This window comes from Pinus tabuliformis, chromosome X, assembly GCF_031772625.1.
Source record: "Pinus tabuliformis cultivar Carrire ecotype Pingquan chromosome X, CPIR1, whole genome shotgun sequence".
Classification (NCBI taxonomy): domain Eukaryota; kingdom Viridiplantae; phylum Streptophyta; class Pinopsida; order Pinales; family Pinaceae; genus Pinus; species Pinus tabuliformis.
The window spans coordinates 309,921,828-309,935,994 of NC_142308.1; positions in this window are offsets into that span (position 1 = coordinate 309,921,828).

The following is a 14,167-nucleotide window of genomic DNA, read 5'->3' on the forward strand; positions in this document are numbered from 1 at the left end:
CTATTTTATTTTATGATAGAGAAATAGGAAAAAGCTAACTTGATGATGTGCATGTATATGGCACTAAGTACATATATGAACAAGCTTACTATTATGTCTGCATGCACGAACATCTTCAATCGTTAAAATCAAATAAAGCTCACCCTAAGCAAAATCACGTCATGAACCTATGAGCGAAAGGGTTTTTTATTTATTTTCTTAAAAGCAGATCTCACATTGATTACCATCCCAATCGATTCTCATCATTTCCTTTCAGGAGGTGGTTCAATCGAGTTACAACTACTGGTTCAAAAATAATTTCAGGGTTGAGTTTTTCAAGGCATGTTGAAATATGGTATATATTACTTAAAATTGATACTGAAATATTATATATATCTCAGTTATATATATATATATATAATTGATACTGAAATATATATGGATAGTGAAATATGTATATATTACTTAAAATTGATACTGAATTATTTTATTATAGACAATAATGAAATATCTATTTGTTTTTTATATTTTTTTGAAATGTCATTTTCCGACTCCATATTCATTGAAAAGCATGACACATAATGATGTTTTTTCTTAAATATCAATTTTCAACTCCATATTGATGATGAAATGTATGACACATCTCTCTCAACTACCCTTAACATTTTCGATGAAATGTATGACACATCTCTCTCAACTACCCTTAATATTTTCCTGGACGCAGATTGAAGCTGCCAGCAAAATTTTGAAAACCATTGACTATCTATTTATGAAAAATTAAAAATTAATAGAAAAAGAAGCACTACCACTCCCTTTTCTATTAATTTTTCATAAATAAATAATGGATGGTTGTCAAAATTCTGCACAGTGTATCGACCATAGCTTTTCTGAATAATGTCATTTCATGTGGACCGATGAGAGTCTTTCATTCGGTTTTTTTACTTTGGGACTATAATCAATAAAGAGTAAAGGTGACTCACACTATTCAATAATAGCTGTTGAAAATTATTATTTTATTTTTAAGAGTTTTTAACTATATACAGTTACGGGAATCTTACGTTTAGAAATAACTAATTTATTTTTCATAGTTTACAAACATATGGTATGAGATGTAATTTAAATATTTTGTTGACCTTTAATAATTTAGATTTATAGTTTTATTAATTTCCATATTTAATGGACTGAATAATTAAATAATTAATCAATAATAATGATTTAATCATTAATATTTATTTCATGTTTTTAATTAAATATCATGTAAAAGAATAATCTATTTAAAGTGAGTTTACGTATTATAAATATATTTACAAAGTGTGAACTAATAATTAAAAAAAAAATATATGAATTAACTATATTATTTATCTATGAGTTTATTTTTTATGGGAAAATATATTTTAGAGTTTAAAATATGTAGAATTTTTTTTGAATTCAAGTTTTTGTGACTCATAATGAATTAAGAAAAGTCTTTTAGTAGAAATCATATAAGAGAAATTTTTGGCCAATGCATTTCGAACCAACAAGTGTGGTTTTTCATGAGGACTAAATATTTGATTCTTTTTAGCTTTTAATAAATTCAAGATTAAGATGAATATATTCTAGTTTTTTATACCACCCTGAATCCATGTTAAGTATGGAAAAAATTACACTTCTCCTTTATTTGGACCAAAACATTAATAAAATATTATAACTATATATAAAAAAAGTATTTTCTTACATTGTCAATATTAAAATATTTTTTTATTGCTAATATATTTTTAAACACATTTCTCCCTTACCTGTATACTAGGGAGTCTAAGTATTTCTCTATATATATCACCTTAAATTCATCTATCATGGGCTAATCAAATCTATCAAAATGCAACCCTTTTGAGGAATTCATCAATTCAACAATTAAAATTCTACCTTATACCTTTTATATGACTTTCAAATTACAATTGAAATTTTAAATTAATTATTTAAGTATGAAAATAAAAATCTATAAACAAATTAGATATTCATAATATTTCAAGTATATCTTTCCTGTACAAATAAACAAAAGGGTTTTAAGGATTATGATTTAACGTATTTAATTAGTAAAATTTGAATATTTGGTAAAAATTGAATTAAATATTAAATAATGAATGTTGTATTCTTTGTAAATTTGAGAAACTTTAATGTATATTAGTTAATTTTGTTATAAATTATTAATGTACATTATTTATATTATTATGTTTTGTTTTATGTTTTTTTGTCCTTTCAAATTTTTTTCTTCTTATTTTTGTTGTACACTATTTATATTATTATGTTTTTTTTTAATGTTTTTTATTACTTTACTTTTTTTTAGGTTGTTGTTGTTGTAAGGTTATGTGTCAACTTTAGTATAGACAATATAAATGGAATTACATATTTCTCTTATATGAGGGTGTAGAATGCAATCCTAGGTCTAAAGATATTGGTCTATCTATATCTATTTATGGTTGATATTGAACTAGTAATTGCACCGCATGTTGCAAAAGAAACGTCATAAGGGAGTAGCATAAGAAAGAGTAGCATAAATGAAAGGAGTAAATTTTTTATGCAATTTTGTTTCTTTAATGGCATTTTTCTAAAAAAAAATCAAAAATCGTTTATTTTCCCATCTAACAAAGAGTAACTATCAAATTTTCTAGTGAGAAGAATGGTAGCAACTTTTAAATGTAAGAAGTCACTTCCCTGGTGATAATACATTTTAGTACATTTTAGTTTTCAAAGAAACGTCTTTTCCTAATATTTTTTAGTCTTCAAAGAAATGTCTTTTCCTAATCTTTTACATAGCAGATTCCTCTCTAACAAACCCTTTAGAAAGGCCCTTTTCATTCAACTAATTGAAATAAGAAATGTTAGGATATTTTGACACATAGGAAATAGTTAAGTATAACTTGGTCTAGTGTAGAGTTAGGTAAAGTGTGTTTCTTTACTATGTACTTTTGTAACTTACAATCTGATGGTCACAATATGTTCTAGACATGAAGTGATCCGACGATTCATTCTCCCCTCGGTATTACCGACGCTTGATCTATGGCTTAACACCTGATTGGTCCATGATCTCTATTGAAAGAGCATGGAGAGTCATTTGTAGGGTAACCGTTCATGAGAGAAGCTTATGTAAATTTTCATTATTTTATTAATAAATTGCCTGAAGTGGTCGTGTTGGCTTAGGCCGTGGACTCTTTCACTCTTTGAGGGTTTTAACCACGTCAAGAATATTGGTGTATTGATCTGTGATCTATTTGTGAGCAATGTCCTTTGGTGTTCTGTCTGAGAAACTTACCCTGTAAATTCCTACATGGTATCGGATCTATTTGAGAGCCGCATCCGTTGGTGATCCAAATCTGAAGTCGGTACAACTACATTCGACTGTTGTTTCCTAGATCTACTATTTCTTACTGCTTTCGGGTCGAGAGAACTACTCTATTGTGTTAGGAGCATCTGTTCTAGTGAGGAACCCCTTTTGTTTCACGCGAAAAGGTTTCTGGTAGCCCTAGCTACGTCATTTTTAAGATCTCGAGGTATACAGTCTTTATTTGCAGTTCTAGCTATTCATCTCTCTGTTTTCTATTAATGGATCTATACCTTTCATTCCTGTGTATGCTCTTTGCCCCGCGACTCTGTGCGATCTAGGCAAATCAGAAACAGAAAGGAAGTATTTTTCTCATGTGTATACTCTTTTCTGCCGCGCCTTAATGTGATCTTAGAAAATCATAAACATTGAGGAAAATATTTAGTTTCTAATTAAAGCTAACTTCAAGCCATCAAGTTTGTTTTTTTTTGTATGTCTATGTTGGGTTTTGTGGTTTTTGTTTTGTAGTAAAAAACGAGCTTTTTCAAGTAAGCACGCATCCCAAAGATTCAGCGGCTAAAAAAAAAAATCCTTCCTCCTTTCCAAAAATTACTAACATTTTAAACTAGCTCACTTGGTCCAAAGTTACTTTATGAGAATAGAGGTCTTGAGTTCAAGTCTTTCTTTTTGTTGAGTTACTTTTTCAAAAAGCACATGTAACTTATGTTTTAAAGTTACTTTATGTAAATGTGTTCTCACCCATTATAAAAAGTGAGTCACTTATAATTATAATGCCTCTTTATCTTTTATTTAAGTTATAATTTAGTGGATAGCTCATAAAGTACCATTGTAAAAGTGACTTTCACTTATTTATAAAAGTGAGTCACATAAAATCTTTTTCTAAAGTGAGCTAATTAGATTAAGTTTGGAAAGGGGGGGGGGGGGGGGGGGGGATTTTTTTTAAATATAACATTATCATTCATTTTCACACATTCATGCACTTTGTCGGCATCTGCAAAAACTTTTCTTCAAAAAGCCATAACTTCTTCGTCCAGAAGCTGATTTCAGAGCCGTTTTTTTTAATTAGCCTAATTTTTTGAGATCTTTCCATTGGAACACTTAGTTTCAGCATCTACAACTTCAATTTTTGTTAAAATGGAAAGTCCATTCCAAGTTATTCTTGATAGCACCAACTACTTCCAATGGTGGTCCTACATTATGGATTTACTTAGAAGTAAAGGTCTTATAGAATAACCTCAGGCCAAGAAACCAAACCTCAAGATGAAGATAAGGCATCCAAATGATAAAATAGGCAAGATCAAGCACATGGGCTGATAGGGATGTTTATTTCTCCAGACCTTAGATTCCATATCGCAGAACTTGATACTCCTAATGAAGCAATGAAATGGATCACTAAAGTTTTTGGAATTAAAAATGAAATTAGAGGCCATCTACTCGAAAATGAGTTGCTTACATTAGACCCCAATAATTTTTCTTCCATTGAAGAATTTTTTTCCAAGTTTAAGACCCTTAGACTTCTCTTGGAAGGTGTTAAGGTTAAGAAAGAATATGGTAGCCTTATCTATTCCATTCTTACCAATTTGGGGACCGGCCTACTCTATGTTTGTTTCCACCTTCCATTCTACTAGAGAAGCCTTTATTTCTCAAGGACAAGACTACAAGTCCCCCTCTTTTGATGTCTTTTGTGATTCTTTAATAAGAGAACAAGAAAAGCTCTTATATCTTGGTCTTCTTAATCTTGGAAAATCTTCTAAGAAAGCCTTAGCTGCCCAGAAGCAACCAAATTCAAAGAATCCTAAGAAGTAGTATCCTAAAAAGAATGGTCCTAAACCAAACAAGGGTCCTAAGCAATTTCAGTCTCAAAATGAAAAATCATTTCAACAAAATGATAAGGCAAATAAAAACAAAGGGAAGAAGACTGATAGACATTTCCACTTTTGTAATTGAGATGGCCACTTAGAATCCAAATGCTTTAAGAAGATGGAAGCCTTGGAAGCAGCAATGAAGAAGCATAACATCCATTTGGAGCACTCTTCAACTTCAACTTCATCTTCAGGAATAACACTTTCTGCATGTGGTTGTCAAGCATCTCGGTCTGGTTATGCACTAAATGTATCTTCTTCTTCTCATTCTCATGAGTGGCTCATTGATTTTGGAGCTTCTTATCACATGGCGAAAAATAAAGCCATCTTTTCTTCTTTAAATGATTGTAACACCAAAAATATATATGTTGGCGATGTTAGATCTCTTATTGTTGTAGGGATTGGAACTATTCATCTAGGCAATGGTCAATTTAATGATGTATTATGTGTTCCAACCTTATCCTGCAACCTTCTATCTGTATATCAGATAACTCATTCAGGTGAAGGTAAAATCGTTGAATTTTCACCTCACGATGTTGTAATTAAGGATCTAAGAGATCCTAGACAGATTTTAACTGCTGGCATTGCTGATGATTCTACAAGGTTGTATAAGTTTAACAACTTTGGTTCATCAAATCTTCCCTCGGTATTTGTTGCTCATAATGATGAAGTGAGGAAACTTTGGCATGAGTGATTTGGTCACTTAAACTATCGCTCCCTTTAGAATCTATGTATAAAAAATATGGTGACAGGTCTTCCAATGGTATATTGCAGAGATTGTGTTTGTTCCGGATGTGTACTCGTAAAACATCATCGGGATAGTTTTGAAAAATGTGCCTCTTGGCATGCCTCAGCCCCCTTACAACTTGTGCATAGTGATTTATGTGGTCCACTTCCAGTTGTTTCATTCTCTGGCTACAAGTATTTATTAACTTTCATTAATGATTTCTCCATACGCACTTGGGTATACTTCTTAAAAATCAAGAGTGAAGTATTTAACATGTTCTTGGCCTTTAAGGCCTTTGTTGGAAAACAATCTGGACATCAAATTCTTAAGCTAAGATCTGATAATGACGGAGAATATGTTAACAAAAAATTCATCAACTTTTGTACTGAGAATGGAATTCAAATGCAATATATTGTTCCATATACTCCACAGCAAAATGGTGTAGCTAAAAGGAAGAATCGCACCTTAAAGGAAATGGCTAATTGTATGCTTCAATCTAAAGGACTTAGTCTTAATTTTTGGGGAGAAACAATTAATTGTGCAAATTACATAGTAAATTGCACTCCTACTAAGGTTTGAAATAATATCACTCCAGAAGAAGTATAGAGCTCAATTAAACCAGATGTAAGTCACTTTCGTGTTTTTGGAAGTGAAGCATGGGCCCATATTCTAGATGAAAAACATAAAGCTTTAGAACCTAGGAGTGAAAAATGTATTTTTATTAGATATTCTGAAGATGTCAAAGGATATAGACTTATTCCACTTAAGTCCAAAAATGTTATCATTAGAAGAGATGTAAAGTTTGCTGAAAATATATCGGCCTACGAGCCTAGTTCGATGGATGTACCACCTCTCTCTGTCCCTTCTACTTCTGAAAGTATTTCTTCTTTAGATGATGGCAACGAGGATGACAATCCTCCCCCACCTTCTCAGCATCATCCTTTAGCTCCTCAGCTTCCAAAATGGGTCCATTCTACTCGGGATGCAGTAGGTGCTCTTATCGGTGATCCTACAGATCAGTGACTTACATGTTCTCAGTTCGATAGAGCCTCTTCTTTACTCACTCAAGCTTCAGCAAGTTATGATATTGACACCTTTGCAGAAGCTTCAGGCCATCCAGATTGGGACGCAGCTATGAATGAAGAATATTGTTCATTATTGGAAAATGATACATGGGATCTTGTTCCTCTTCCAAATGGATGAAAACTTGTTAGATATAAATGGGTTTACAGAACCAAGTATGGACCAGATGGAAAAGTTGATAAACATAAAGATCGTCTTGTTGCTAAGGTTTTTTCACAAGTTGAAGGCATTGACTATACTGAAACCTTCTCCCCTGTTGCCAAAATGAACTCTATCCGCCTTGTTCTTTCCCTTGTTACCTCTTTCAAATAGGAAGTCCATCAGATGGATGTTAAATTTTCCTTCTTGCATGGGGACTTCCATGAAGAAATCTATATGGAACAACCTACTGGCTTTATACAAACAGACTCCAGTCTTGTATGTCGGCTTAAGAAATCCCTTTATGGTCTCAAGAAAGCCCCTCGGGCTTGGTATGCCAAAATGGATAGCTTTCTTTTAGAAACTGGCTTTTCTAGTTGTCATTCTAACAATACTGTTTACACCAAGAAAGTGGGCAAGTCTCTTATCATTCTTGTTCTTTATGTTGATGATCTTATCCTTACTGGCAGTGATCCCAACCTTATAAACCATGTGAAGTCTAGCCTTAAAAAGAAGTTTGAAATGACAGAATTAGAACACTTACATTATTTTCTTGGTCTTCAAGTCTTGCAATCCAAGGAAGGTATTTCCCTTTCCTAGTGCAAGTATGCCTGTGATATTCTACGCCATTTTCACATGGAAGACTGTAAGCCACCCCCTTCTCCCTTTCAGTCTGGAGCCACACTTTCAGTCACTTGTACTTCCCCTGAATTTGATGCTACCTTATACCGTCAACTTGTAGGAAAATTTTTGTATTTGACCCATACTCGTCCTCACCTTTCCTTTGTTGTTGGCCTTATTGCTCGGTTTATGCAAAACCCACATGAAAGTCATTGGAAAGCAGCTAAAATAATAATTCGTTATGTTTGAGGTATAGTTCAGTTTGGGATTCATTACAGTGCAGAAGCATCTCCTCTATTGGTTGGTTTCACTAATTCCGATTGGGCTGGTGACCCTAATGATCGGAAGTCTACTGTAGGTTAGGAGTTCACTCTTGGTTCAAGACCTATTACATGGGATTGTAAGAAAAAATGTGTCATTTCTCTTTCTTCCATAGAAGTAAAGTATCGTGGTGCTGTAGAAGCTAGTAAGGGAGCCTTGTGGCTTCATCAAATCCTGTCAGAGTTTGGATTTTAGCAGCAGCATCAAACTACACTTTGGTGTGATAATCAAAGTGCCATTCAAGTATGCAAAGATCCAGTCCAACATCAGCGCAGCAAACACATTGAACTGCACATGCACTTCATCAGAAAGCTCATTCATGACCATGTTCTTGAAGTGCAATATTGTTCAACAGATGATCAAGTTGCATACATCTTTACAAAGGCTCTCACAGAGGCGAAGTTTACTAAACTTCGATTTATGGTTGGAGTTCAGGAAGTTATCACTAAGTGGGGGTAGGCTCTAATGACTACTTCCCTCTCTTATTGTGTCATATTTGTACATCCTTCAATCCTATCCCAAGTTGTTCTTAAGGGGGGATGTTAGGATATTCTGACACATAGGAAATAGTTAAGTATAACTTGGCCAATTGTAGAGTTAGGTAAAGTGTGTTTCTTTACTATGTACTTTTGTAACTTACAATCCGACGGTCACAATATGTTCTAGACATGAAGTGATCCAACGGTTCATTCTCTCCTCGATATTACCGACACTTGATCTGTGGCTTAACACCTGATTGGTCCATGATCTCTATTTAAAGAGCATAAAGGGTCATTTGTAGGGTAATTGTTCATGAGAGAAGCTTATGTATTTTTTCATTCTTTTATTAATAAATTGTCGGAAGTGGCCGCGTTGGCTCAGGTCATGGATTGTTTCCCTCTTTGAGGGTTTTAACCATGTCAAGAATACTGGTGTATTGATCTGTGATATGTTTGTGAGCGTTGTCCTTTGGTGTTCTGTCTAAGAAACTTACCCTGTAAATTCCTACAACAAAGTGTCTTTTGTCTAGTGATTTATGAGTTATTGAAATTAAGGGAACATGTAAAGAGATTGCTAGACAAAAAAGAGCAGAGTAACTGAATGTCAAATGGATATCACATTGAGGAATCTCTTCAGATCTTCTCATGTGGGCCTTCTTCAACTGATAAGGTAGTAGGAACTTTCTCAGCTCCAACTCCTCCAGAATAAGGGGTGGAGAATTATGTTTAGTGAACTACTGGACCTCAAATCAAAATATCCATCTTGGTGATTGTTGTGGAACAACTTCTTTGTTATTGATTGCATGTAAGATGCACTTTTTCATAATGGATGAGACAGTTGGGCCAAAGTACTTAGGACCTCTATATGAGGAAATTTGCATGCTTATTTTTTTGCTACATGAAGGATGCACTTGGTTTTTATGACTAGGTTGGGCAGACTTCACCCTTCCAGGAAATGACTTGCTTCTATCACATTCCCAATGTTGAATTCCTTTGATACTACTCATGGAACTTTGACTCTGCTTTTCAACCAAAATTATTTAATGCCATAAAGCGGAGTAAGAGACTACTAAGAAGCTTAAGTATGGTATATAATTCTAATATTTACGCTATCCATCTTCACCTGTCATTTGAAAATAGAGAATAGAGTTATCTTAATCGTCAATTTTTATGGATAAGGGACATTTCGGCATTTTTTAACCCTTGGGAATGCTTAATAAATCTGTGTTCAGATAAATTTATATTAGTAAATTATCTACAATCATCTTGCCATAACTCCTCTTTAAACGACCAATATTCCACCACTTTGGAACTTTGCACCTTAGTCATACTAACAAACATCATCAAGAACCAAAAGTAAGCAAAAGTAAGAAAAAAAAAATTCTTGTAATAAGGGAATATAGTCACCTGTTTAAGGATCATAATTCAAGACCTTAGTGCCTTTCTAAGATCATTTATTTTCCCATCAAATAAAAAGCAACAATCAATTTTTCTAGTGAGAAGAAGGGTATCAACTTTTAAATGTAAGAACTCCCTTCCTTGGTGATAGTACATTTTGGATTTGAAACGAAATTATTTTCTTCATATTTTAAATAACAGATTCGTCTCTAACAAACTTGTCAGAAATACCCTTTTTTTTCAACTGATTGAAATATGTAAGTGTCTTTTGTCTAGTTCTTTTTGAGTAATTAAATTTAAGGGAAGAGGTAAATAGACTAATAGAAGAAGAAAAAAAAGTGTCAAATGAAAATCATATTGAGGAACCGCTTCAGATTTTCTCATGTGGACCTTCTTCAACTGATGAGGTAGTAGGAAATTTCTCAGCTACAACTCCTCCAGAATAAGGGGTGGAGACTTACGTTCAGTGAAATACTACTCATGGAACTTTGACTCCACCTTATAGCTAGAATGGTTCTCTTCCCATAGCTCTATCTTGGGCTATAATTCCAACTTTCTCTTGTTTCTAAATACATTGTCTCTGTATCACTTTCGTCTCTCTCTTTTTGAGTGCTTGCATGAATTAGTGAGCTAATGTGGCTCATATGTATTCCAAAGTCCTTGACCCATTTTCTAAAGAGTCGTCTTATGTTTTTAATTCTGCTACTTGGTCCTCTTTAGGATTTTTAACATCGTTTACTTCTAAAGAATCAAATCTTCTTGATAAATCTCCTTTGGCCTGCTTTTCTTCTTCCATATGCTTCAGATCTAAATGAATGGAACTTGAGATAGGCTTCTTGACATTTGCCAGGTTGCACGATTTTTCATTACACTTCTCATGTTTATCAGGGAAAATGGATTCCACGCATTCAACATTGTGCCTTATTAGGGCCTATTGTAATTTTGGCAACATTTCTTCACCATGTCTCCTTTATTATGTATGCTTGACTTTGATACAAAAAATTGTCAGCGGCTCATTTAATTGTGCACAATTAATCAAGTTTCCCCTATTTATGTAATGTTGACTAGAAAAATTAGATTTTGCATATTTAGTTGTATGTTTCCACCACAGCTCTTCCATATCTGATGGGTTATGTTTCATATGTTTCTTTTCATCCAGATCACTGAGCATATGAATTCTCGACAAGGGATCCTTTAATTCTGGAAAAATTAGAGATCCCTCCCCTCTTCTCTGATGTTAATTAGAAACATGAGATTTTTTAAATTCACATTGAGCTTAACTCTCGTTATCTTCCATACTCGATGTATAATCTTCATCGTGTTTATTTCCCTCTGTATTATCAAGTTTTGCTTAAACATTTGACATATGCTCCTTGAGCTATGAAAGAGATATTTTCTCCTTCGTTTTATCATGTTTAGGAGGGAACCTTATGTCCAAGAGTTAGTACTTTCATTTTCCTTCTGGACCTCAATGGAACATGTAGGAATGATTTACTCATGCATCACTTTAGGAAAGTTTATCTCCATATTCTACTATATTTTCTTTTGAAAAACAGTTGGATGCAAAGTGAAAGTTTATTTACATACCACTTTTGGAATAATGAAATTCAAATGCTATTGCTTTTCTTTCGGAAGTTTCACTTCAGAACGAGGAAAACTTACTTTGTGAATTTCATTTTAATGAGCATGAATGCATTCTTTATGTACCTTTTTTTGTGTGTGCAAATTTTGTGTTCCCTTCGAAACCAAAACTTTAATTGGTTCCTTTGCATCTATCTCCTATTGAGTATTTATAGTGAAATTTCCCTTTAAACATAAATCCTCATTTCCAGGCCCACTCTAATCGACATTGACATTGATTTCCTTCCCTACATAATATTTGATACAGTGCACTAGTGCTACGCTCTAGATATTTAGATATTCCTTATTAATCTGACTTTCCCCTCCATGGTTTCTAGGTCATAGGTCCTGAGATCTCCCATTCCCCTTCAGGAATTCCCTATCTGAAAAATTTTAAATTATTAGGCAATACTAGAGGATGCATCCTCAAATTATTGTTCTTTTTCTGTTGGGTTTCTTTTTGCAACATTGGAATTCTAAATAAAAATAATATATATATATATATATATGTGTGTGTGTGTGTGTGTGTGTGTGTGTGTGTGTGTGTGTGTGTGTGTGTGTGTGTGTGTGTATATATATATATATATATATTTATATATTTTCTTCTTCTTCTTCTTCTTCTTCTTTTTTTATGTTTAAAATTAGCCACATATTTATGTAATTAAAGTAATAATATTCAAAATTTAATGTAAAATGACGTCTAACATATACCATGTGAGATCTCAATTTCAAAAGATTTGTTACACTCCTTAATCATATTTATAATAATAGTGATATAGGAAGCTTGAAATTCATAAAAATTATCAATGGCGTATAAAATCTTTGGTCAAACAAAAATTATCAGCACCTGATGAAAACACCAACCTGTGACTATTGATGTTCAAGGAAAACTTTTTATGTTACACTTTTCTACACACCCCCAGTGACTTATCGGCCTCGCGAGAAGACTAGATTATGGGTAAGTTGTGACTATTGATGTTCAAGGAAAACTTGTTATGTTACACTATTCTACACACCCCCAATGATTTATCGGCCTCGCAAGAAGACTAGATTATGGGTACGTTTTGGGTAACCTATGACACACTGATGGTTTTTGATGTTGTATTTTGGCATAACCACCTAAAGAAAACTAACGCTTCGCTACTTTTTCTTGAACCTCTAGTAGGTTTATTAACAACTAGTGCAATAATTTAGTTTTCTAAGCTTTTAATTTTATATTTGATGTTTTTCTTCTTTTCTCTTGGAGTGTGGGACTTTAATGGTCTTCTTCATCTAATATTTGTTTTGGTTTCCCTCCTAAGACGAAGCATCACATCAATAGTTAAAGTAAACATGTGAAGTCTATAAAAGGATAAATTCCTTAAACTAATAGATAATAATAATACATTGAAAGAAAAGTAGTACCCAAAAATTGAAAAATGTTAATGTGTGTTGTGTACTCAAGAGTTTCCTATTATTATTCGAGGTTTCTTGTAGCATAGCCCAAATAGTAAATAGGTTATGATGATATCATGTATGTTGTAAATCCTACATTAATTTTCTTAGAAACTATTGAAAATGGAAAATAAATATATTGAAAATATGATGCAAATATAGTATAATGGCATTCCGTTTGCCTAATTTAAACTATTGAGAATGGAAAAGAAATATATTGAAAATATGATGCAAATATAGTATAATGGCATTCCATTTGCCTAATTTTGAACTAATCATACAAATCGTTGACAATATTCCCACTAAGGATGCACATAAGGCATTGTTTACTTGTGTAATATTGCATGGTTCTCAACTATACCAGTGGTCCAATCCATTCCAAAGCCTCTAAAGAGAGGCCCACTTTTTTTATTGTAACCTTGATACATGGATCCAACTACTTAGGGAACACTCTTCCCCCTCCACCAAAGAATAAAAGGATGGAGAAAATGCCTTTGGAATTTTAGTCACAAATTATCTTAGTATCTAGGGAGGATTAACAATTCTTGTTTTAATACTGTTAAATTATTCTCCACCTAGATTAAATTTTTTATTTTATTAATAATATAATTTATAACAAAAAATATATGGCATAATTATTTTATTTTTATAAAAAATTCATGGACATCCACATTAAACCTTATAACTCTCATAATAAACCAAGCTTACTAAATACAAAAAAGTTGATTCTTTTCCCTTATACCATTTTTTTTAACCATGGTGTATACCATATGACCATGTAGATATATATATATATATAATAAGAGAAGACATCTGGTTAAGTATCGCATTGTTGTGTTAATGTCTTACTAGTGTTTATTGTTTTGTAGTGATTTACACCATATCCAAGTGTATTTAGTATGTGTAGGTGAGTGGGTGCAATGATACATCATATGTAAGCATATTTTGTGTTTTAATATTTGTGGAAGTTTAGATATACATATATATTTATATATTGATTTTAATATTTTGTATTTTAAATTTTATATCTATTTAAAAGTAGTTTTTGGTGATTTATATAATATATTATAAAACATTATTTATTAAATTTAATATTGAAATATATGTTTTACAATTTTTATAAATTTTATGGAAGCTTAGTATTGTTTTCTACTTGGTGTAATTTTATAAAGTTTTAGATGAGTAA